This window comes from Neomonachus schauinslandi, chromosome 3, assembly GCF_002201575.2.
Source record: "Neomonachus schauinslandi chromosome 3, ASM220157v2, whole genome shotgun sequence".
Classification (NCBI taxonomy): domain Eukaryota; kingdom Metazoa; phylum Chordata; class Mammalia; order Carnivora; family Phocidae; genus Neomonachus; species Neomonachus schauinslandi.
In genome coordinates this window covers 41792833-41820667 of record NC_058405.1, presented here as the reverse complement: position 1 = coordinate 41820667, position 27835 = coordinate 41792833, and positions in this window count along the sequence as shown.

Genomic DNA, 27835 nt, shown 5'->3' with positions numbered 1-27835 from the left:
TTCTACTGTCATTGATTCTAGTGCGTCACACTGTGTAAGAACAATGGAAATTAACACTGTGTTGGGACTGCCAAATTCATTTCACACAACAGTAATCACAACAATAATCAGAATAATATATAATCACCCATGAGAATAAGCACAATTCCATGAATCAGAGTCCCAAAGAAATCAGTCTCAGTCAAAAGAAAATCAGACAAATACTTCTAAAGATATTAATTATTCTACCTCATTCCTTGTTTTGCTTGTTTTCATGAGCATCTGTTATGTGCGAATACGTTTTGTTTTACCATTTGATTTTTTTTTTTAACAGGCAGATGTTTGTATTTTTTCCTCCTAGTAATTGGAGGAGCAATTAGAGGCAATGGGAAGGCAACAAAGAGGAAGTTTGCCAAAATCTCCTGGTTAAGCTGAATTTCCAACAAACTACCTATGAAATATAGTTTACTCTATTAGCTAAGCGGCATATTCAAGAACACCTCATTTTTTACTCTTTGACATATAACCACTCTGGCTGTGAAGTAAGTGAAAGGTATTGTCATTTTTTGACCAAAAAAAAAAAAAGTTTAACAGGGATAAATCGAATTTATGGCAGCATGAGAAATTTCTTTTTGGTCTATCCTTCATATTTTTATGTTCTCTTCCTTCATTTATATCCATCTATAAATCTTTTCTTTTTATTCTGACGCAAAGGCTTCACGAGCCTCAGATTCAGTGTATATTAAATGCCATATTGTAGTTCCCTACCCAGGCCATCTCATACCCCACAATCTTCTCATTGCTCCTCAATGAAAATGTTGAGCATATGAAAATATACATTCGGAGGGCCTTTTCAGAAGATATTATGAAATACTGTGCTAAACCTGAAACAACTCAGTATAACATACAAATAGTAGGCAAATTTTTAAACAATGTTAAAATAGATTCTAATATTCACTAGAGGGACCAGCTGACGAATTTATGAGGGAAATAAGTGTAAAAAGCTTGATATTTGGAAGTATACACATTCAGTCTGAGGAATATTTTCTTGAATAACTCAAAAAACATTAAGTATGCAGTAAAGAGTTGAATAAGATTAACTATATTAAAATATGTCTTTTTATGGTATATAAGATCATATACAAAGTTCAAAATTAAGTGGTACACTGAGAGGAGAAATTTGCAGTTTACATGACATATAATATAGATAAAATTTTTATTAATAGACATACAATTAATGCAAACATTAGTAAGTTAATATCTAGAATATATGTAAGTTCTCAGAAATTTAAAAGTAAAATGTGTATAATCTGGAGAAAAAAATAAAGAGGGCATTCACAGAATATGTAAGTGAATGGTCAATAAATATAAAGTGGTGCTCAATCTCACTATTGATCAGAGGAACTAACAATAAATTACCTGTATTTACCCAAATAAACTTGAAAACAAAAGTTGAATTAGAATCTAGAAACAGTAAGGCTGTGAAGAAAAAACTCAGATACTGCAGGTGTTCATGTAAATAATTCATTCATAATAAAGAGTGATGTGGCAGTTTTACTTAAAGGGGAAATACATACCCCAACAATCCACTCATGCTAACTCCAGAATTTTTTTACACTGGTATACAGAAGATATAGAAGAGGGGTATAGCTCAGTGGTAGAGCATTTGACTGCAGAAGACATAGAAGATTAGACATTGGTTATAGACTTAAAATATGGAAATAATAAAAATGTTAGTAATGGATGGATAAATGTGGTGTAGACATAAGAATGTGTACCATATGTGAGTTAAAAGAAAATACTTCTATAATTAACCACATGGATACTATGCAAAATAAAATGTTTAGTAAAAACCAGTTGCAAAATACATTGAAATTTTGGTAACTTGCATAGAATTTTAGAAGAGTACACTTAAAATATCACATTGTGTGTGTGTGTGTGTGCGCATGTGTAAAAGTAAGGAGGAGTGTACCATCAATTTGTAATACAGGCCCCCTAGGGGCCAGGGTAGTGAGTGAGGTTGAGAATAGGAAGAAAGATTGGAAAGAATATAGTTGCAAAATGCCACTAAATAAGGTGTTTCAGTAATCAAATCAGATGGATATTTGTATACATCAATTTAGTATTAGTGTGGCGCCTGGGTGGCTCAGTCGTTGAGCATCTGCCTTCGGCTCAGGTCATGATCCCAGGGTCCTGGGATCGAGCATCTCATCGGGCTCCCTGCTCAGTGGGAGGCCTGCTTCTCCCTCTCCCACTTCCCCCCTGCTTGTGTTCCCGTTCTCGCTCTCTCTCTCTGTCAAATAAATAAATACAATCTTTTAAAAAAATTAGTATTAGTATTATTTAGGGAAATGCTACTGTTAGATAGAAACTAGATGCAAGCAGTGGAAGGAAGGTCCAGAGGCAGAGCCCCAAGCCCTTGAGGGAGGAATGATAAAGACATGAGCTGGAGGCAAGGATGGTGATAAATAGGTTACCCACTAGAAGTCCAGGGGCACAACATCCTGATTTTGTGGCTTCCAAGACATTGGGACTGACATATCAAGAGCCACAGGTGCGGAACATGCTCTTCTCCTCTCCTACCTCTGCTTCAGGGCAACCCGTAGACTCATTATAATGCATTTGCATTGTGGTTACCCCCTCCCCCCACCATGGAGAAAGGCTGCCACAACAGTTCCAGTAAAAATCTTGTTAGGGTCAATAACTCTCTCTCCCAGCCTGCAGGAGGAGTCCCCCAAATGATAGGAAACAGCCTCCATTAGAGACCATCCCACTGTATGTCACAGCTCCTCGTAGCCCAGAAAATCAGGAGAAATATCCAATCCCAAAACAACCTGGGTGTCAGCTCCATCTTGGGGAACTTGCCGGGTCTCCCTTAGAGACTGTCCTGGTGCTGTAATAAACCTGTCTTCTGCTTTCACTTTGGGTGCCAATCTCTAAACCTTTATTGTGACGAAGCAGAGACACGCTTTTCACACTGACACTACCTTTATTAAGTGGGCTTTGAGGTTTATTCAATGTATTCTGGAAAAAAAAAAACATCAGGGAACCACTCTTGAGGAATACAAACATGAATTGATAGCCACCCCAAGAAATCTACTATCTTTCAGGAGGATAAGAAAAGTATGTGCTGAGAAGTTCATGATACACAGCAAAGGAGAGAAAAAGTGGACTTTGGTGGTTCAAATTAGGAAACCATCACAGCCGCTTGAGAAGGTCTTAGAAGGATTTCATTTATAAATCAGTTACTCATGCAAATATGATAGGCTAGATAAAATTTCAAAACGAGTTAAAGCTCTCATCATTAAGAAAAAATATTTAAAAGGAACATATAGCATTAAAATACAGGAAGAGCATGCTATACATTAAATTAACAAAGTTTTTAGCCAGGCAAGAGCAACCTAACAGATTTTTAACATTGTTGCCAGCCTACGCAACATTACAGTTTTCATCAGCTAATTGATTTGATTTGCTTCAGGACTGAGAGAGGGGCAGTTTTACAGGGAATAATTTTACACAAAATATCTTTCCTTTGTGGAGATTCACATCTCACTCTAGAAATAAACCAAAAGGGACACCAAAAAATAGTGTCTCTTTTAGCTTTTCCATATCTAAATTTCAATAATCGTTGCCAAAGAACCATATGACAAGTTCAGAGAAGAATGAGAACTGTACCTCTGAGATTCACTCACTCCAAGTTAATGAACCGGTTAAAAAAAATCTTAGTTTTTTTAGAAGCTTACTAATCAAGTATAATGACTGATTTGCTAACTTTATATAGTAACTATGAAAATATCATATTCAAGAAACACTAACTGAATAGTGCTTGCAAAGTCTGAGTTTATAAATTTTTATCAGGTATGTACATTGGCAGGGAAAATGATATTGAGAAGTGTCACAAGCCTCTTCTATTACATCAGACAAGTCCTTTCAATCACTGCTCTCTCCCCCATGCTTAATTTTTCTTCCCCATTACTCTTTATTCTCCCATCTTGCTTAAATTTTCTTCTGCACTCATCACTGGGAGGTTTATGCCTGTCTTCCCAGCTCACCCCCCACCCCCAGCCTCCCATAGAATATAATCTCCATGAAAGCAGGGACTTCATTTTATTCATTGCCATCTCTCATACCAGAGACTAAATAAATAACTATACTGGGCACCTTGAATATGGTGGGCATTAACCTCAGCACTACAGATATGGTGATGAATAAAATAGATACAGTCCTTTCTTTTATGGAATTTACTCTTATTTTTTAGGGTGGAAATAAGTTACCAAGCAAAAAAAAACATTTCCGAAAGTGAAAAAAAAAAAAAAAAAAAAAAAAAAAAAAAAAGGATAAAACAAAGTGATGTAATAGAGAACAATGTATATTAAAGAGTGACATTGTGACATTTGTGAATGATATGTAAAAAAAACAACAAATAAATCAAGTCAAAGTGGCATTAATAGCTTAGTCAAGGACACATATAGAACTAGTAAAATACTTAGCTTGTCCTGACACTGAATATTCTTCACCATTAACTTTCCTGTTATGAACACATTAAATAGAGAGACTGGTTGGTTGCATCCAGAGGAGAAAAAATGAGGTAGAATACAGAAAACCAGGAAGTCTTGAATTTTTTTTTCTAACTGTATAGTTCTGTAAGTCACTTTTGAGTGACATTTAACATTAGAACATTTTTTTCTGGAAGATAATGCTCCCTGTGCTCTGTTCCTAAATGGACAGAGCACCTGATAAAGGGAAGGACATTTTGACTATATGACTGGATCATCCAAGTAGGTTGGTTCCCAGTGTCCTAGAGCAGACAATTTGTCATAGTACAAAACAATCCCAAGTTGTCATATCTTTATGCTTATTAGAACCATGTTTATAAAATAAAATTTCCTTCCAAATCACTAGCACTAATACAATATCTATGTATCTATATATGCACATGTATGTATCTGCATACATATATGCACCCATCTATCAATTTTGTTTAAAATTAATGGCAAATTATGTTCCTTTTTAACCTTTCCTGTTTTTGCTTCATATTTACTCTTACAAGTTTCATTAATGCAAATGAGGCATTTCAGTTGACCCCATAATGCCACCAAATGTTTTAAGTAACTGCAACTGGTGGGTAATAAGGTTCCCATATTTTTAGGAACAGGAGTGAGGTCAGTGGAAAGGTCTCTAGATCACTTAATTCCCAGATATTATGTACTATTTTGCGATGAATACAGAAATCAGATATACTATAAATTTCAATGGAAGCCCATCTGATTCAGAGCAATGTATACATTAAATTATGCTTGTTATTGCCAACGGTGTTGTATCTGAAGTTGAATTTTCCCAATTTCTCAGAAGTGACAGTTAAGTTATAATCTCAGCATGTTCAGCATGCTTAATGAACTCCTTAGGGAGACCAGAGTATCTGTAACACAATTAACTTCCCATTCTTATGTAAATGAGGAGCTTCAGAGTCCCTGATGGAAGCCTGCTTTTTGGCTACAGTTAGCAAATGTATGCTATTAAATGACACATGGAGCCTTAAGCTGAAATTTAGACTTCACTAATTTGTGCTGTGACATGTGCAAAGTGCTTTGGAGGAAATATGAAACCCAGTTGTTTAAATGTAGCTGATGAAATAGGGCTTATCACCCTTGGCTAAACTGTCATCAGCAGCCTGACGGCTTTTACCTGTTTCTGCACTTTCAGAAGGAATATGCAACCTGTCTTTCACTCGCAATATTTGCTTTAATATTACCATTCTCTCACTCCATAACTGAAGTTATTTTTCTCAGATAAAACAAATACAATAGAAAAAAACTGTGTCTTTTCTTCAGTTCTCTTCAAAAGTGAATATTCACTCAGCCAATATTTACTGAGGATCTAAAATCAGCCATTTTCTACATCAGCCTTCAAATTATACTTAAAAAATTTAAAGGTAAATCACTTCCTGTAAAGAATAGCAATTAGAAAAATGTCATACACAAAATTACGTATATTCTTTTGTGGCATTTTTTAACATGCGTAGTATCGGGACAAGTTTTATGAAATCTGAATGTTAAAAAAACAAATCTGAGATTTAAAATGTATTTCTTTTTTAAAAAAAATGTGTTTCTCCGATAAGCCATGCAGGAATAATATTTAAAATAAAATCATCTAGCCCAGAGAGTATACCTACAAAATAAGCAAATAAACATACCAAAAGAAAAGCCCCCAAATACCTTTAGATGTCAAGAAGGATGACTACTTACTTAAGGGAAACAGGATTTTCAGGGGGCAATGAAAATGTTTTGGAACTAGAGGTAGTGGTTGTAATGACGTGTTTTCGGAGTAGTGTTTTTGGGGTGTCTGGAGCCCACGGCAAAGGAAAAATTCTTGTGATGTCTTTGGTGCAAAAAGGTGGTTTTATTAAAGCAGGGGGAATAGGACCCGTGCGCAGAGCTGCTGCACTGGAATTGTGAGGAGCAACTGATTATATACTATGGGGTTGGGGGGAGGTAAAGATAAGGGGAAGTTCCGAAAGGATATTCATATGCTGAAGAAAACTCATGGGGATACCAGAGGCCTTGCTCTGGTCAAAGGAAGGTTGTTTTTCCCTCTAGCAAGGTATTAACATTAAGACAGTTGGGAGCCTCCTGGAGGAACATTACACTCCGCCTGCCTCAAGTATTTGTCAATGGGCTGCAGGTTATAAGGATATTTAATCTTATCTAAATTTCCTTCTGCCTTTGTTTCCCACATCAGACCACACTCAGAATGCACAAAATGCCACAGGATTTTTCACTTTATAATGGTTAATTATAAGTTATTTATATAAACTATTTATATAAACTCTTCTGTCTTGCCCTATTCAGAGGCAAGAATTTTATGTTATGTGTATTTTACCTCAAAAAAAAAGGTAAATATAATCTGAAATATATTATGTTTACCTTAAATATGGACTTTAAAATTAGGGAAAACTGTGATTATTTAATGTTCTTGAAATAAAAATAATTCTTAAAAATTAATTCCACAAAAAAAATGCCTTGCTTCAGTTAAATTTGGGGAAAAAAAAAAAAAAGGCAACATAGTCTTTGACTTCTGCCCATCTCTTCCCAGAAATTTTGCCAAACCTCTTGAGCCAGTTTTCTTTTTCAAGCACAGATTGTGGTGTTCAAGCTCGAAGATTTGTAAAATTTGTATTTATCAAAGGTGGCAGGGCAAAAATAATTATTTTTATTTCCTAAGAACGTGGAAATAACATTGTCTGCAATTGTTAAAATATAATTTTATCTGTAATGGATCAGAAATGATTAAATAGAACATTATTTTAAAAAGGAAGAATGGTTCCCAGTTGTTTCAGGACTTTTATACCCTTAATGCCTGCAGTTCTTGGTCACGCTGCTTCAAAGAATGAAGAGGTAGACCAGACGAAGAGTGATGGGTGGCAAAGCAAAATTTATTGAGCAAAAGTTTAAAGCTCCCTGAGAGGGAGAGGGGCCTGAGAGGGTTGCCCTTGGAGTTTCTATGTTTAAGGGGTTTTATGAGCTCTCTTTTGTAGAACTATGTTAAGCAATCAGGGTGTGCTGAGTCATGCCAATCAGGGCTTTGGTCACGTATCTGTCTACCTATTAGGTTAATAATGTCCATGCGTTAATGGTCTGTTTTTTGCTGACATCTGGAGGCTTATGTCCTAACTGCCTTTGCCCATAATATTGACAAATGCTTTGTGGTTAATTGCCTTATTTTAGGACCTTTTGCAAAAGTCATTTCTGCAAGGGCTGCAAAGCAAAATGTTAGTGGGGTCCTGTCTAAGCTGCAAAACAGGATGTCAGGGCTGTTGTATCTTAGCTGTCCTGACTCCATATTTTCTTGTTGGGGGCCCTGGCCCTGACTACCTAACTGTCCAACTAACTCCTAACAGTGAAATTCTGACTCTGATCCCACTTTTGATCACTAAGTCTAATCATCAGTTCTATTATATGGGTTCTTCCTCACACATCTAGGTAATTCTCTGACACCACCTCGCTGTCCTACAATTCGGCTCAATTCTGATACCAGGGGATTTACTTCCAGAGATAGCTTCAGATCCCACAGGTTAAAGACTCAGTCCCACAAGACCGCCCCCCACTTCAGATGTCAGTAGCAAGTCCAAATTGTTACTGTGCTTCTCACCTACTGACTATACACCAGAGGTTCCCAGGACCTCCTACCTGGGCTTGATTAACTTGCTAGAACTGTTCACAGAACTCAGAGAAGCATTTTACTTTCTAGATTACTGGTTTATTATAAAAGGACATAACTCAGGGGCAGCCAGATGACATAGGGTTAGGTGTGGGGAAAGGGCACAGAGCTCCCCTCCCCTCCCCTCTCTGAGGGCTCCACTCTTTCCCCACCTCCCCATGTTTACTAAATGGGATACTCTCCAAACACCATCCTTTTACCCTTTTAGGGAGTCTTTATTACATAGTCATGATTGATTAAAAAATTGGTCATTGACAATTGACTTAACCTCCAGCCCCACTCTTCTCCCCAAAGGTATGGGGGAGACTGAAATTTCAAATCTCAGATCACAGGGTTGGGTCCCCTGGCAACCAGCCCCATCTGTAGATTGCCTAGGTGGTTTCCGAAGTCACCTCATTAACATAACAAAAGACACCTTTATCACTCTCCTCACTTAAGAAATTCCAATGGTTCTAGAAGCTCTGTGCCAGAAAAGGGGAGGAAGACTATATATTTCTTATTATAAATTGCAGTTTACTAATAACCTTGTGGCTTGATGAATAAAATATGTCCTGCATCATCAGAATCAATCAATAATAGAAGTACATATACACACACAAAAAAGAAGCATTAGAGAGGCGACTATCTAGCGCCATTTATTCTCCCCTATCCAGGGGAGAGGAATCCTTGTCCTCAGAGCTGTACAGGTCCACGCAAAGCAGTAGATGTGTATTAGAGAGGTGAGTAACATCTTCCCTGGATCTGATTTCCATCCTCTCAAGTGTGCATATTCTTCTGCTTTAATTGGCTTCTCATTCATATACTTTGTGATTGTCGCTATTGTGATCCTGTCTGGTGAAAGAAAGTCATTGTTTTTGTCTTACTAATTTAGGTTTTGAGAATGAAAGTCTGAAGGCCTCAACCCTGTGACAAATCTTTTGCCAAGATGATGCTGCCCTCTAAGAATCTATTATTGAAGCCAATTTGATGTGGCCAGTCATAACTTTGTTTTGCTTATAATTTCCATTTAGGATTTATAACCCCTTAAAAGGCACTTTGTATTTTTAAAAATGTGAAGATTAAATGTGGAACATTGAAAAAAACTGTATTAGTAGAGTTTATGCAGGAAGTAAGAACCTCGTAGCCTAGGCCATAGGTTACTGGAGGAGGGTGAGAGTGTATGGATGGGAGCTGGGCCAGACTAGCTGACCCCAACCTCAATGAGCTCACCTCCAGTCAAATTTAAAAAGAGTCCTTGAGGCTAGTTGAAATCAATAAAAAATACAGTCACTGAGTTTTGCAATGGGTTGTCATGCAGCAGTAATAACTGATACAGCAAGATATATTAAACAAAAATGAGTCACACTGTTTAGACCTTGTGTTAGAAGAGAAAGAGAAGGAAGGAAAAGAAGACAATAATTGAAAATCACAAGGCAATTAGGGAAATTTGAACACTGATTGCTTATTTAGTGAAGTTAATAATAATTATTACTTTCCCAGGTGTGAGAAAATGTCTGTGGTTGTGCTTATTAAAGATTTCTTTTCTTCTACAAATACAGTCTCTAATAATGATGGATAAAATGGTGGGGGAGGGGAGAAACCAGCTGAAGCAAGTATATACAAGAGTTGATAACTATTGATGTAGATGGTGAGTATATGGAGATATGATGTATTTCGAAAATTATCTCCAAGTTTTAATAGAGATGGAGTAAATAGAACATACGTAAGTCGAACGGAGGTGTAAACAAAGTAATTAATTAATATTAATTATACATAGGATAGGATGGCAGTAGCAAATGTTAAATATTCATAAGGGACATTGTCACTTCCATATTGACAGCTATGACATCCCTAAATTAACCACCCAGTGGTGACATTCACTCTGGCCCGTATATCTTCTGCCCAAAGCACAGCAATAGCATCGTAGAGCTGTCATCAGGTTATCTGCAAATTATAGCTGCAGCCAGATCTGCTTGCCTCTACTTCTTTTCTATTGAACAAGTGTGGCGTGGCTTTATATATCTTTGTCCACTAAGTCTTCTCACCTACCATGAACTTTGATCCTCAAAAATCACACTATTAATGGAGAAGGCTGATTGCAGCAGATAAAGCATAAGACATGTGGACACTGTACAATATAGAATTCAGGAAATGTGGTTCTTCCATCTTGCTTGCACCCTATCCTAAGCATGTTAATCTATCCATTTCTTTCTTTCTCTTTGATTCTTGCTCTGCTTTAGATAGATTCAATAAGCCATGCAGTTTAAACTGAAATTGTTTGTCTATGATTCTTTCTGTTCCATGGCCTCTAAAATACCTGTTTGTAATATACAGATCAGTATGTGTGTGTATATGTATACATACGCACATAACACACACATGTGCATACATATATGCATATATATACACTGACTTGCAATACCTACTGTATTTTGTATATGTTTTTATTTTATACACAAAAACATTAGTGTATATATATAGGTATATGAAACAATATTAGATGTGGTATTTTTAGAAAAACATATTTTATGATTAAACCAGGAATGTGCGATTCTTATCACATTGTTTCTGTTGAAGATTAGAGGTGAAATTTTTTTTCTTTCTTTATTTATTTAATTTTTTTTGAGAGAGAGTGTGTGTGAGAGCAGGGGAAGAGGCAGAGGGAGAGAGAATCTTAAGCAGACTCCTTGCCCGGCACAGAGTCTGACATGGGACTTGCTTTCATGACCTTGAGATCGTGACCTGAGCTGAAATCAAGAGTTGGACGCTTAACTAACTGAGCCACCCAGGTGCCCCTGAAATTTTTATTTTCAAACCAATAAAATTTGAAGCACAGATCAATATTGCATTCTTGTGTATTTTTTATCCTAATTGCTTTTCATAAGTAACACAAGACAGGTCTGTGTTAATTTTACATATATAAAATTATGGAAAGTATTATATATATATATATGTTAAATGTAATACTTCAATGCATTACTTAGGATATTATCATTAGTCCATTCTCTTCACTTTATTCAGAAGTCCTGGGTAAGCAGGGCTGCTTAGATGATGATGTCATTGACTTTTGACCCCATCTGTATGCCATGACATGTTTGAAGCAATCATATGATGTGTTGCATTGTATCCCTCTCAGATTATCTGCGAACTTTATGAACAGCTGTGAATGCATTTCCATAAACCTGCGGTTGCTGAATAATCAAACTTCATTTTAACAATGAAAATCTTCTCTGACTTGTTAAAAAAAAAAAGAGGGGGGGTGTCAACATTAAAAGATCAGAGTAGCAGAGTACAAACTACAGAGGAGCTTCAAATAATAATTTTGACCAATTACTAAACATAGAACAACCTGTAAAATAAATTATTTTAATCAATATATTTAAAGCAATAATAACAAATATGATAAAATATTTTTAATATTTAATAGCACAGATGCAAAATGATATTATATTAAAACCACAGTTTGATCACTATGTAATTCATCAAATAATTTGATGCACTCATGTTACAAAACAGCTTGTTTTATTTTAAAACAGTTATGAGCTCTTTTGCAAGATATTCTGTTCTTTTCTTACATATTCTTCATTAAGCCCAATAGGTCTATAAAATGTCTTTATCCAATGGAGATAGAGACCATAAAACAAGCTGAATAACTGAACATTTCATTTCATTTCAGCACTAACTAGTCTTATAAAGATCACTTAGGGAATGCCATTTTTGTATTTTTTCCCAATACCAAACTTCTTTTCTGAAATCTTAATGCCTCTTTTTTGAAAGATTACTTTAAATCCCATTTAAAGCTATTAGATTTCTCTGATGAATATTTTAGAGATAGATCTCATGGCACCCTTAAAGTTAAAAAAAATAATAATAGGGAGAAATTTCTTTCATGTCAAGAAACTGAATCAATACTTAATTCATTCAAAGTCATTTTAATCAAGGCATATATGATGTACAATTTTAGATATCAATCCACAAAAATTTATAAAACATTTTTATATACAATGACCAATCTGTGAAAAGTGGGATAAACATTGTAGATAAATTTAAAAGACACATAAAAATTATTTTGTGTAAAACATCAAATCACTATTGCATGTTGTTTACCTTTATTTTATGGAAAATAAATACCTCAGTTAATTTTTGACAAATATAAGCATGAAGCTTTATGCCACAAAGGACAAAGATAAGAGTCAAAACCATACGTGATGGCTAAATTTTAGTGTTGCTTAACTAAGTTACCATATTAGTTTTCTAGGGCTGCCATAACAGAGGACCATGACTGGGTGGCTTAAATAATAGAAATTTATCTTGTCACAGTTCTAGAGGCTAGAAATCTTGAGATCAAGGTGTCGGCAAGGTTGGTTTCCTCTGTGACCTCTCTCCTGAGCTGGTAGACGGCCATCTCCCTGTGTCTCCACGTGGTCTTCCATCTGTCACTGCCTGTGTACAAACTCCTCAAGGACACCAGTCATACTGGATTAGGGACCATCCTAAACAAACTCACTTCAATGTGATTACCTTTTAAGAGGTCCTACCTTCCAATTCAGTTACATTCTGAGGTACTGGGATGTAGGACTTCAGCATACAAATTTTAGGTAGCTGCACATAAAGACAAATTTGCATTAAAAAAAACCCATTACTGTAAATTCAGTCTACTCTTTGAGAAGTGTGCATCTCTAAGCGTTTGCCTACAGCACAGAAGTCTTCACGAAAAAATGACCACGGCAATATTTTTATTGAAACCAAGAAGCAGAGATTTATCTTTTTCATTAGTCTGAGTTCTCCAGAAAAACAAATAAATAGGATACACATACACACATTTATTACACACAATTACTAGGATGAGTCATCTCAAGATCTGCAGTCAGAGACATAGGCAAACTGATGGTATACTCCTAGTCTAAATCTGAGTCTGAAGACCAGACCAGTGTCCCAGAGCAAAGATAGGCAGAAAGAGCAAATTGTCTCTTATTCAGCCTTTTGTTCTATCCAGGCCTTCACAGATTGAATGAGACCCAATAACACTGGAGAAGGCAAACTGTTTTACTCAGTCTACCAATTCAAATGTTCTTCTCTTCTGGAAATACCCTCACAGACCTACTCACAATAACGTTTAACAAGTATTTGGGCCCAGTCAAGCTGACCTATAAAATTAACCATCATACCTTTTAACCCCTACACTCCTATCTCCTAACACAATGGCAGAAAGATTTTGTGAGTTCTAAAGGTTTTACAATTTTGAGGGCCACCTCACAGGAAAATAAAAAATAGTAGGATTAAAAGTAAAAATAGGCACCAGATGAATAGTAATTTAGAACAAGAAACCAAATCACATCAAATAGAATCTTTAACAATGTCAAATGGTAGTGATGACCATGAAGGGATCAATTCTACTCCTTCCTTGCTAGAGCCTGCAGGAAAAAACAAGCAATGTCAATATATAATAACATATAATATCTCATATATATTATCTCATACATTAGATATGAGATATCTGTATCTCTGTCTACCCACCTACCTGTCCATCTATCTATCAAAGATATTGTCCTGTCCTCCCAGGGAAGCCCTTTCAGTGTTATCACTGATCTTAACAGTAATCCAAATGAACACCATAACTTGAGGAAGTGTGGTTGAAAGATTGGGCTTTTTAGGTAAATGGAAACCTCACAAGGCCGGCATCAGGACAAAATGGCCATGAATATGTGTGGCAGTGGCAGATCTAGAGCATTCAGCATGAATTTCATTTCACGGAGAAACCACTTCCCACTGTGAGTCTTCTGTAGGAGAGCTGTCTCTTGCATTTAGAATTTCAAGGCCTCTTTTGCTTCCACCCAGCCGACTGGCCAGAGTAGCAGTTGGTTTTGCCCTTAGTGAATCTGTTCTCTACTCCCTGTAGCCCAGGGCACTTCTACTCCAGGGTGCTTTTGCACTTTAGTTCACTGCTAGCCCACAATCACTGACCCTCTTCATTTGTCCAAATGATTTCCCCTTCTTTCTTACTATGACAAACCTTGGATTCCTGAGCAATCTTTCAGTCCTAAAAGATTTGGCACCCAAAGAGACAATGCAGCCACCAGATCATCACTCCTCTTTCGGCAGAATGACATGCCCCTTTGAGGACTATAATGACCATTGGGTACAATAGCTATTCCATAATTAGCTTTCCAGTGTCTAGTCCTCACTTCAAATGGACTGACTCCTAGACCCAGGGATGCCAGGTTGACTCCTGATTGTTAAACTCTTATTGATTGTCACCTCCCAAAAGGCTATTCCAACCCTAAAAATAGCCCAGTGATTCTTTTTTGCTGTTTTCAAAAGGCCTTGGCCTAAAATGGTGGAATTCATCCTTTTTGGTCATTACTGGGAGGCCAATACCATGTTTTAAAGGCTACCATCAACAATACCATGAGTCAGGATAAATTCCTCAATGTATGAAAAGTGAAATAGTTGAAATGTGCAACAGAATTGGAATCAATTCACCCAATAAAACTAAAACAAAATTGAGAACACTCCTTAATAAGATATTTAGTCAGCAGTTTTAGATCATTCCTTTACAGTCTGAGTTATATTCCTTATACTATTTCTTATAGCTTGAGTTTAAGGTTAATTTCAATAATTTTTCAAGTTTCTGACTTTGCTATAGCATATCATTAATATGGCAGCAATACTCAGGGTATATAGAGCTTCACAAAAGCCCTTAGATAATTTACTGTTAAATATAATTTTCCTGACATGGTTTAGAAAAATAATTCTCTTCACTACTGTAGATGACTCATGAATATTTAAAATACTTGCTAGCTAGTGTTTAAAATACTGGCACTAATACAAATAATTTAAAAGTATAAACAATCTTTATTTTAGCCAAGAGCTCATACTTACTCTTGTACAGGAATGGTCATGATTTGTTTAGACTGCATTCCATACAGTGGAAAGATTGTTAATAAGCATTTCTTAACAGAATGCCTTCTTTTTTGTTTTTGAGCAATTGTGCAAAATAATAAAGTCTGTAAAATCAGCTTTCATCATATATATTTGACCCAGTTCATTTCTGAATATCTCATGAAGGAATTCATCTTTGTTAGTTAAAACACAAATCTTTCATACATTAATTGAAATGTATTTTTATCTCCTTTTTATGTAAAGATCCCCACACAACTCTGTGTATGACTATAATTTATGACACCAGAAATGATGAAGAAATAACTTTAAGTAGATAAGTTTATGTTAAATCAGAGCGATTGATACCTGGAACAGATCAAATACAGACTTGGAAATATGCTTCTTGCAGGATCTTCACTAGTGAAGGTGAGATTGAAGGAATTTGTATTATTTTCAGATTGAAGATACCTGGTACTATTGAACAAGTACTAAAAAACAGATTCAAATTTATATTTATTGAGGACCAGTGTGTTGAATACATTATATAGAGTGAATCTGCAATTGCTTATCCCATTTAATATTCACAACCACACTGTGAAATTGTTTTAATTATATTAAATTATACATTAAATTTAATTAATCATATAATTATAAAATGTTTAATTATATATATTTAAATATATAATTATATATATGTAATTATATTAAATATATTAAGTGTGAATTTGGCTTATTTTTTGAAGGAGATAAGGATTCATGGCCTCACTTTATTCATACTTTTGAACCTGTTCCTCTATCCCTCCTTGTACATCCTATGAATTACTCATTTTCACTTCAATAATTCTCTCTGCTTACATATCAAAATTTGAATCATTTGCTTATAAATAAAGTTCTTACTGATAAACTACTCAGTCACCAAGTAAGGCTGATTTTACTTATGTGATCTTTTGTGCATTGTCTCTTCATTTTCATGTCAGTTATCAACCTTTTTATACATCAATTGCTGGCCATTTGTTAAATGGCCTCCAAACTTGTTTCCATACTGATCAGTGTTTTATTTATATCCATTAATCACACTCATGACAGAGCAAACTAATGTTGTATCCCTTTTCCCATGCTCAGAAGACTATAATATTTCTCCAATGCTTAACAAAAACAAGGAGAAAGTATAAGATGTACATTAACATTTAATACCCTCTGTTTCTTTTTAGATAATTTTATTCTACACAAAATATATTTTATCACTACCAACTTTGAAACTTTTCTCATGTGATTTCTTCTCCAAATGCACTTCATCACAGAATGTAAAAATCCACACCATCTCTCAGTGCCTAGGGTAAGTAATATGTATTCAGTGATTCTTTCCTGTCTCATTCATATACACACACAAATTTGAATTAATTTGTTTTATGTCATTTCTATTCAAACTTTGAGGCATGGACCAGAATCAGTCCTTGATCTGCTGTTTACCAGTCCATTGTATCAACATTGATAATATTTAGAAACTTTTATTTAAAAAATGATGTTGTTACATTCAAGCGTGGAATCAGTGGATTTTCTTGTGGACAAGATAATATCACATGTGATGTGAGCTAAGTTCCAGTCATGTGCATAAGGCCATCTTATAGCATGAGATATTTCAATGTTTGATTGTCTACATTTATTTAAAATTATAATGTAAGAAGATGTAAGTAACTTGTTCTTTTTTTTAGTAATTTGTTCTTTTAACTTTAATTTTTCTAATCATTTTATTTTAATCAAGTTATTGTCTTTAAATCTATATTTTAACATTATTAACTAAATTAGGAAAGCAAAAAAATGTATTATCATACTTACTGACAGTAAAAAAGCTTCTCCGAACTATTTGTCAAGAAAAGACACAGTTCTGGTATGTGATAGAGGTAAACCAATTAATGACAATGGAAATGATTCCAGGAAGTAAAGACCAAAGTAGTTCAAACTAGTTTTAATTGGAAGTATTATTCCTCATATAACTAAGTTTTGTTTTTGTAACCATAATTGACAGCAAAATGTTAAGACTAACTATTTTATTTCAATATGTACTGGCTAATTGTACAACAGAATCGTAAAAATCTGAAGAGGTATTTATATACAAAGTATACAAATAGACTTATAGCCAAAGGAATTATCTGAAAGAATAAGTGCTGTTTAAAATCTGTCAGAAGTAGGTCTTCACTATTTAACATGTAAATAGTAATGCTTTGCAATTTTCCTATAAAATAACACTTTTATTTGCTAAAACTAAATACATATATGACTACTGAAGGAAATACTCCTGGAAACATTGGGTTACGACTCAGAGGCAAAGAGAGTAATTCAGGTCCTACTTTTCAATGACACTATAGCTCAGTCTATTCAACAATCTATTCAGGAGCTGTCTAATAATATAAAAGCTAACACAGGACAAATAAAATTAACAAAGTACTTTTTATTTGCTGTTTGATACTGACATCGCTGTTGTTAATTTAGCAGTTGTATAATTTAAACATGGTGTGCTTATGAATAAAAAATTATTTTCTTCCCCAAATGTAATGACAACAAACAAGACTATCTCTGACCTGTATAATGAAAACTTACATTATCAAGAAGTGTTTGGAATATAAGTTAAAAATGAAAATGTTCTGATAATGCAACTGCAATGATAGATAAATATTCGAGGGTAGTTGCTAATTCAAGAAACTTACAGAAAATGCAAATCAATCAATACACATTGTCCTTCATCAAGAAAGTCATGATAAATCAAACCAAAACAAAACATCAGCTGAATTTAATAAGGTATTTAGTGAACTGCAAAACAAATACCATATTAAATTTGAGATTATTTTCTTTATCACCTGATTAATATCTGATCATTAAAAACTACTTTTACATGCTTAGGTACATTAGCTATCATGGAGAAAATTTCTGAAATGAACTTTCCACATAAAAAGAAACCAGTTTGGTCCCAACTTTTAAAGATGTTAGTTGGACAATTGGCCTTGCTTATTAGTCTGATATGTTCAATGATTTTATTTTATTTTTAAAGATTTTATTTATTTATTTGACAGAGAGAGATAGCGAGAGCAGGAACACAAGCAGGGGGAGTGGGAGAGAGAGAAGCAGGCTTCCCGCTGAGCAGGGAGCCCGATGTGGACTCAATCTCAGGACCCTGGGATCATGACCTGAGCCAAAGGCAGATGCTTAATGACTGAGCCACCCAGGCACCCCTGTTCAATGATTTTAAGCTTATAACCTCCATTCATGAGAAGAATGTAATATGATTTTCAAAGCCAGACAAGACCAAAAGGCAGAAATGAAAATTAGACATTTGTAAGGACAAGTTTTCTTCATATTTTTAAGACATTATTAAGAAATATTCTGGGGGCACCTGGGTGGCTCAGTCTGTTGAGCATCTGATACTTGATTTTGGCTCAGGTCATGATCATGAGGGTTGTGATGTGGAGCCCCTGCATCAGGCTCTGCACTGGGCATGGAGCCTACTTAAGATTCTCTCTCTGCTCCTCTCCCTTTCCCCTCCGTCCCCTCTAAAAAAAAAAAAAAGAGGGGCGCCTGGGTGGCTCAGATGGTTAAGGGTCTGCCTTCGGCTCGGGTCATGATCCCGGGGTCCTGGGATCGAGCCCCGCATCGGGCTCCTGGCTCAGCCCGGAGTCTGCTTCTCCCTCTCCCTCTGCCTCTCCCACTGCTCATGCTCTCTCTCTCTCTCTGTATCTCTGTGTCTCAAATGAATAAATAAAATCTTTAAAAAAAAAAAAAAAAAAAGAAAGAAAAGAAAGAAAGAAAGAAAGAAAGAAAAGAAAGAAAGAAGGAAAGAAAGAAATACTCTGTAATTTGACCATAATAATCAAAGAAGTAAATGATGATCCCTAAGCACTTTATATTTAAAGTAATATTTTGAGTTTATTTTCAAATTCAAATAAGAACATTCACATATTGGAAATTTAGGATCCAGAAACAATTTATTTCATTAAAAAAAGACTTAAATTTACCTCTAATTTTTCTGGACAAACTATAGCACTAACTAATTAGGGGCACCTGGGTGGCTCAGTCAATTAAGTGTCCAACTCTTGATTTTAGCTCTGGTCATGCTCTCAGGGTCCGTGAGATTGAGCCCTGTGTCAGGCTCCATGCTCAGCAGGGAGTCTGCTTGAAATTCTCTCTCTCTCATTCTCCCTCTGCCCCTTCCCCTACTCACACACACTCTTTCTCTCTCTGTAAAATAAATAAATAAATCTTTTTTTTTTTAAGATTTTATTTATTTATTTTAGAGACAAAGAGAGTGAGCGCAAGAGCATGAACGGGGAGACAGAGGGAGAAGGAGAGGGAAAAGCAGACTCCCCACTGAACAGGGAGCCCAATGCAGGGCTCAATCTCAGGACCCTGGGATCATGACCTGAGCCAAAGGCAGACGCTAAACTGACTGAGCCACTCAGACACCCCAGTAAATAAATCTTTAAAAAATTAAAGACAGAAAACACAACATACATTTCATTTTAGATAAATGTTAAAATTGAGTATACTAAACTTGCTTAAAATGTTTTAAAATCTTATCCTTCATCCCCAATGATATATTATTGTGATTAAAACAAAGCAAGTCATTTCAGATATCATAGAGGTTTTTTGTTTGTTTTCCTTTTGTCTATGTTAGGTTTGTTCAAATTAAATTAAAATAAATTTTACATTTATTAAAATGTAACCTCATGTTTGTTGAATCCAATTATAAAAAAAATAGTGCTTCTATTTTGTATGTCTAATATTTAATCTCAGTTCAGTATTCTAGTAACTTATTTTCATTTTATAAAAGTATCAATCCACAAAGGATTGGGGTAAAAATGGTCTTTCACCACAGACTACTGTCATTACCCTCTTTGTGGTATGGTGATATGTATATATGTCTTATTTCTTTGCTACATCATAGCCATTTTCACACACTCTGACCTTATAGCATTGGACCCAGAGTTGTTCTCTGCTTTTGGAAAAGAATATATAAACGTTCAAGGCATTTTCAGTAAGCAGTTGATACGCAAAACTGGTTACAAGTGGTAGTCTTGAGCTCTAGTTACTGCAGGTAACAGGAGTCATAAATTTGTACCAGGATCAAGGTTAATTCACAGTCAATTGGATAAATGGAATATGCATGACATTTAAAGTTAGTCAAATTTTAGCGCTTTTTTAAAGATTTTATTTATTTCTTTGACAGACAGAGAGAGAGGGAACACAAGCAGGGGGAGTGGGAGAGGGAGAAGCAGGCTCCCTGCTCAGCAGGGACTCGGTCCTGATGCGGGACTTGATCCCAGGACCCTGAGATCATGACCTGAGCTGAAGGCAGATGCTTAACAACTGAGTCACCCAGGTGCCCGAAATTTCAGCTTTTTAAAAACTATGCTAGCCAAACAAAATATGGCTTCAAACTCAATTTATCTTCCTGGTCACCTTTTCAGGACCTCTGGTTAGAACAATGGGTTTATAAGTTTATAAATAGTTAGAGAAAAAATAATCTAGTGAAAATACCTCCCTTCTTTTCCAAAAATCTTTAACTGAATTACATCTAATCTGTTTTTAGTATGTAGTATAGTATTCTTTAACTGAATTACATCTAATCTATGTTTTTAGTATGGAGAAAAAATAATCTAGTGAAAATACCTTCCTTCTTTTCCAAAAATCTTCTTTAACTGAATTACATCTAATCTATGTTTTTAGAATGTATGTTTGTGTATCTATCATCTATCTCTCTATCTATCTATATCTATCTCTAAATATACCTATATATTTTAAATCTATATCTGTAATTATAGCCAGTCTCTTCCAGTTCCTTGCAAGATTTTGTCTACCTGGTATCCAGTCTGCATCTCAAGATTTGTGTTTTACTAACAAAGTAAGTTAGCAGTTGGTTTTGCCATTAGTGAATCTGTTCTCTACTCCCTATAGCCCAGGGCACTTCTACTCCAGGGTGCTTTTGCACTTTAGTTCACTGCTAGCCCACAATCACTGACCCTCTTCATTTGTCCAAATGATATCCAGTATCCAGTCTGCATCCAGTCGGCATCTCAAGCACCACAGACTAAACCTGTACTCATCATTTTTTCCAGAATCTGTTCTTGAATGCAAATTTCACATTTTATCAGTACCATAATCTTTTACTCATTCAGATCTCCAAATACGTAGTCATCTCTGACTTTTACTACTATCTTTTCATATACCCTATTGGCAGGCAATCCCACAACATGCCCAGGAGTGCTTTCTTATTTTATGATCCGCTTGCATAATTTCTGACTCCGATGTCCTTCAGACATATTTGTATGTGCAGATCATAACAAGCTTTTAAAGCCCAGCTAAAATATCATAACCTGCCGGTTTTCCCTAATTCTCCCAGTATGAAGTACACTTTACTATTTTAACATTATCTTCTAAGCATCTTTTGACACTGCTTTGGGACAATTTTACCCTATACTGTCATTTTCTTTGTGGAGGCAGAGGTTGTCATTTATACTTTCTGTAGATGCCATACTATCATGAAAAGATCTCTCAGTCGTAAGTGGTAAATCAAAGTTTGTTGAGTGAAACTTTAACAAAGATTTCTTAAATTGCATTTCTCCATCATTTTAATCTCATACAGAAGAGAAGAAAGTGTACATTTGAACTTTTGGCTTAGACCACTGAAGTAAGCAAATACAAAGGATCATATTGACGTTGAAAATATTGATGATTATGGGGCGCCTGGGTGGCTCAGTCATTAAGCATCTGCCTTCAGCTCAGGTCATGACCTCAGGGTCCTGGGATTGAGCCCCGCCCCGTGTCAGGCTCCCTGCTCTGCGGGAAGCCTGCTTTTCCCTCTCCCACTCCCCTTGCTTGCGTTCCCTCTCTCGCTGTGTCTCTCTCTGTCAAATAAATAAATAAAATCTTTAAAAAGAAAAAAGAAAATACTGATGATTACATTGTGAACAATAGATGTTTTTGTTTACTACAAAAAATTAAAATAGTCTTAAACCATGGGGGAAGTGATTCAAGCAGGGAGCTGTGATGAAAAAGAAGCAATCATTGCAGAGAAATAAATAAACGCTTGAAACTTAGGAATTAATCAACGAAAATGTATGAAGTATCAGAAAGGAGGACTTTCCTACACTGGCTTGAATTGACACAGTCTCGAGGGAAGTTTTCTACTCTATCTCAAGTAAAACTCTTATGTAAGTAGGCGTTCTAGACACGGAGGGAGAAGGATAAAATGCAAATCCTCATGTAAGCATATTTTGGTTTTTTTTGTTGTTTTGTTTTGTTTTTAAACAAAGCAACTAGATAAGAAGAAAGGCAATGATAATGTCGTTATCCACTTCATTTCAAGACACATTGTGCCAATTAGGAATGGTTTCAATTCCCTGAAAAAGAGTTATAAAGTTCAATATAAACTTTAGAGCATAAATGGTAAATGTACCATATATTTTTAAAAGTTTATAAACTCTTGGTAATGGAAAGATTGAAATCACATTATCATGCTATACATAATGAAATGTATAACCCAAAGAAGTGAAGATAAATCCAAATATTTATATTAATTCTGATTTAAATATTGATTGATTGATTGATTAATAGGTTGGTTGATTGATTCAATGGATTTTTGTGGACAAACTATTTTATACGCTACACTCTCTGCAGTGTAAAAAAATTCATATGATATAACCCATTCCTCAAGGTTGCAGTCTTACAGAAAAGACAGATATGTAAACTATAGCTTTAAATCAGGATTACCTTTTAAAACTTTCTTTATAATGCTCTAGAGGCATAAAGAAAGTAAAATAACAGAATGAGAGAAAAAGTATTAAAAAATAACATTTTACAGAAGAGGTGCTATTTGACCTGCCCCTTGAAAGATGTGTTAGTATCAATGCGTTCTGGTTATCTATTGCTTGCAAGGAATAATCCAATACTTAGTGGATTAAAATAATAATTGTTACTTTATTACATCTCATGGTTCTGGAGGTTGCCAGTTTTAGCCAGGCAATATTCTTTAGGTGACTCTAATGAGTTCATATTCAGATGGTGGCTGGGACTGGGGGTACACTGAATTGTTCCTTACTCATGTGAATGTTGGTTGATGCTGCATATTGACTGAGACCAGAGCCGAGCCTTTCAGTTAAAGAAAAAAAAAAAAAAACAAAATAAAAAGCAAGACAAAACAAAAACCTATCTGAGGTCTTTTCATGCTGTATGGCTTTCTTCATATTGTGAAGTCAGCAGCTCCAGAGAACAAGTCAAATACCTATGGCATTTGTGAGAGCTAACCTCACATGTCACTTAACCTCACTTCCACTATTTTCCATTGGTTAGCTCAATCACAAAGGAATGCCCAGGTTCAAAGGGGCGGGGGGGGGGGGTGCTTTGTAAGAAGAACATGTGGGATGGAATTGGGTCAAACATGTTTGGAAAATATAATTGACCATACCATGTTACATGTTGAATGTATCAATAAACAAAAGGAAGAGAAGAAGGACATTCCTGTCACATTAGTGCATGTTGAAAACATTGTGGTTACTTCTCCACCATTCACTGCACCTTACCTCTATTAGTTAGCTGCTGTTCTGGTTCTTGGGGCCAGGTACAGTTTAACTGACCTGAGCCAGTACAAAAAAATATTCTCCTGGCCAAAGTGATCACTTCAGGGTTAAGTACTTGCCCCAATTTGTCAAATCTGGAGGAAGTTCAGGACATTTTTCATGATTAAAGATCACATTTCCTTTTTTTCAAAAATGGATGAAGATTTGTATAATCTAACATCTATTTGAAGCCATCTTAAAGCAACTAATAGAACATGCATTAAATAAATTTGAAACTAACACAGGCAGATAGGGAAACTGAAAAAAAATTATGCCTTTGCTATATTATTCAATGGAATGAGCAAACCCTGAAGACCACTCTAACTTCCAAATATGTGAGTTAATAATTTCCATATTATTTAAGCCAATATGAGTGGAGTTTTCTAAAAAGCTAAAAATACCACAGTAAGTGATTTAGACTTAGTGCTCTAGGCAAAATGATACAATTAATTAATTTGTAATAGGCAGAAGAGGATTGATCTTATATTTGCTTCAGAAAGATCAGTTTAGAAGCAGTGTGGAACATGCATTGAAAAAGGCGAAACTGCAGGCCAGTTGTAAGATGGCTGCATTGACTCGTTCCCATGGGAAAAAGAGTAAATTACATTTTAGGAGGGCTAGGATGGAGAAGACATGTCAAGGAAGGAAGACATTAAGGAGGTATATTTCATTTTTAAAAATCCTAGGATTCTGTTGAAAGTGACTGGCCAGCTAGGGGTATAATTCAAAGAGATATGGACTATAGGAAGAAAAGCTGGATTCAGAAAACAAAACAAAACAAAATATATATATATATATATATATATGTATACACATATATATACACATGCTTCCAGTCGAGTACTTGTATGCAAAGAAGAAAAAATTTTTTGTAGTTTTTAACAATTTTAATGTGCATTGAAATTTTCAAGAATGTAATTACTATTGAAACAAAGGGTTTTTTTTTTTTTTCTTAGTTTCCTAAGGTTTATAACTCATTCAAAATTGCTTCTGGTATTGAATCTTCAACACAGTATGCCTGCATTACCTTATGTTTTATAGCTGTTACTTTTGTGTTGATTCTCCAAGAGTGGTGCTCAACCTTTGTGCAAAGAATAATTTTTTTCCAATCTCTGATTATATTTTCCTTTCTTTATTTAAAAATTTTCATTTTAATAGCTATCCTGCTGTGGTTTTTATGAATAGACTGACTTGAATTCAGGAGAGGACAAAACTGTAGAAAAGGATATGACACAGACCTCGTCTTTGAAGTGGGTTCAGAAAGTTATTTTTTTTTAATTCAAACAGATGTATTGATTTTACTTTGGGTTTTAACATATTTTATAAAAAATATTAGTGGAATTTAGGATAGATGGCTTCTGTTCTTTCTTCTCATGCCTTTTATCTTAGTACTTCACCATGTCGTCATTCTTGATGTGTTGCAGGAGAACGAAGGCGGGCAATATAATCAACAGAATATCTCCCATGCTCCTGCTCAGACATAGGTATTACTTAGTTAGTGTTCTCTACATAAAAATATTTATAAATATAAATAAATTTTCCAAAGGCTTCTAGTTGCTGAGGAGAGGCCAGAGGTTTCAGGCAATTTTTTCCTGGGGTATGCACTGGGGAAGATTATGTTGCCCTCCCAGGCGTTTAAACAATTTCCTGACTGGTAAACTGTAATCCTGGATAAAGTGTGCTTAGAGATTAGCAGCATGGGTTTGCTGTTATTGCTGTTGTTATTTTCCCTGCTGGGTAGAACCTAAATATCCTCTTCCCAGGTGACAAATAGGTCCCAGCCCAGCAATTATACTAAGTCTCTTTGATGTAGCTTCCAAATATTATGGACAAATTTGGCACAAGTTAAATTTTGTGAAAAATTGAATAACCTTATCTACCTGAATAAAATGGATTAAGAGGCTCTGCCGTGATTACACTGTAGCTGCATCTCTTCTTACTCAAGCAGTTTCTAAAAAAATTTTCCTAAAGTGTCATCTGAGATTTAATCTAGTCCTGGAATACAGACATTGTCATCTTTTTCTCCTAACTAATATGGGGACACCAAAGCAAAAAAAAAGAAAGAAAGAAAATGAATTTGTAACCACCAACAAGGTTCAGATATGCTACTTTTTGGATTGATGCAAAACTTATAATACAGTGATATAATTTAGATCCAAAGTGGTACGTCTGAAAAGAACAACTTCACCTTTTTTTTCCCCTTCAAACATCAAGAGGTAATAATGACTAAGAAGTAAGACACTGAAATCTTGTCCCTCAACATTTCTGGATGTTATTGTTTTTTCAGTTTTTATTTTTTTTAGATGTTATTGTTTTGATTAAACTTGATGTTAGGTATCTCAAAGAGCAATTGTGCACTGTTGTTTGTTTTATAGATGTATTTTAACAAACCATCATGGCAAATTTGTAAAACCAGTTGTCTTCCTTTTCAATTATTCTCTTAAAGAGGATTTTATTTTCCTGTGGATACTAGCTGGCATTCTGCTGAATGGACATGAACATGATTTGGTTCTTTTTATGGCTTTTTAAGCAAGCCAATCCTCCCTGCTACCATTAGTTATCAAGTCTACTCAGCAGACCAGTGTTTGTCTCCCCAGACACTGTTCTAAGAAAACATAACCTTTAGGGTGTCTTTGCACAACCTTGAAAGAAAACTGCATAGAATTAGGCATCCTCCAGTTGATCGTTGTACATCCTGCAATACCCCCACAGTTTGAAGAAGCACCTTTGTTAAACTAATTAAGGTGATATTGATGGTGACAGAGGACAAGAAACCAACCAAAAAGAGAACCCTGAAATCTAATCCGGTTCTTTGTACCCAAGGAGAAATCCCATCAAACTTTGGAGGACTGCAGTTCAAAGTCCCCATCTCAGTCAAAGCATTTTGAAAATGCTTTCTTTAGAAATCTTGTATTAAATAAGAGAATTTCTTTACAGGCAAGGAATAACTGAAAGTAAAAGTAGTTAAGTAATTTTTTGAAGACACTGGAAGGCAGTATTGTAGCTTTTCTCTGGTGAATCTGTCTGAATTAATGAGTTAATTTAGGATTCCATCAAGGCCTTTGATTGCAAAAGTTTAGTTAATTATATTTTCAGTTCAATCACAATAGGCAAAGCTTTATGTATTTTCTTTATTATTTCTTTATGTCCCCATTTCCTATTAACTTTTCACTGCCCTAATAGACATCCTTCCCTTTTGGTTATTTTGTTCATATTTATTTTAAATCACAATCAATGATATTGATCTATATATCTCATTCAGCATATATTTTTTTCTTTTTCATTCAGCATTGTGTTTTTGTTTTGTTTTGTTCTGTCTGTCTATTGAAGAATAATTGACATACAATATTGTATTCGTTTCAGGTGCACAACATAGTGATTCAACATCTATATAAATGACAAAATGGTCACCACAGTAAATATGGTTACCACCTGTGTGCTCCTGCTATATTTTAAATTATATCCATGGTGTTGACTGTACATTGAGTTTCATGATTCAAACAACTACATGGCAGAAACCCACATTATCACCTATCCTCCACCACCATTAGTAACCGCTACAAATATTTTTGTATATGTATACTTTATGAATCTATGTGTGTATTTCTCCAGAACATTATGCAAAAGTAGGGTTGCTATGGTACACACACACACACACGCAAATATTTCCAGATTTCTCTCTTCAGTGACTATACCTGCCTGTATCCATTCTCTGTTAAATATACATGTCAAACTAAGAATAAAGGTGTTTAGTAATCATGAAATTGATAAGGGTTTAAGTAAAATAATAAATCATATATTAAGTTAAATATCTTCATTTATAGACTACTTTTTGGCTTAAAGATGTCATCACATGGCAGTATACTAATGTTGAAATCTAAGTGACACATAATCAATATACATTCAATATATATGTTTGATAGAATACACACACATATTCATATCAAATGCAAGAAAAATCAGAAAAAAAACATAAATCTATATGAAATTTGATGGAAAGAACTGTAATGTGTTCTCCATCAAATTTCAACTGTATGTGTGTGTGTGCATATTTATTTTGTTTTAAATTTATATATGCATATATTTTTTAAGGTGACTGCTTCCATTAATTTCATTGGTAAAATATGACATATTTCTTCTGACAGAGGAACCATTTGAAATAAATATTTAGT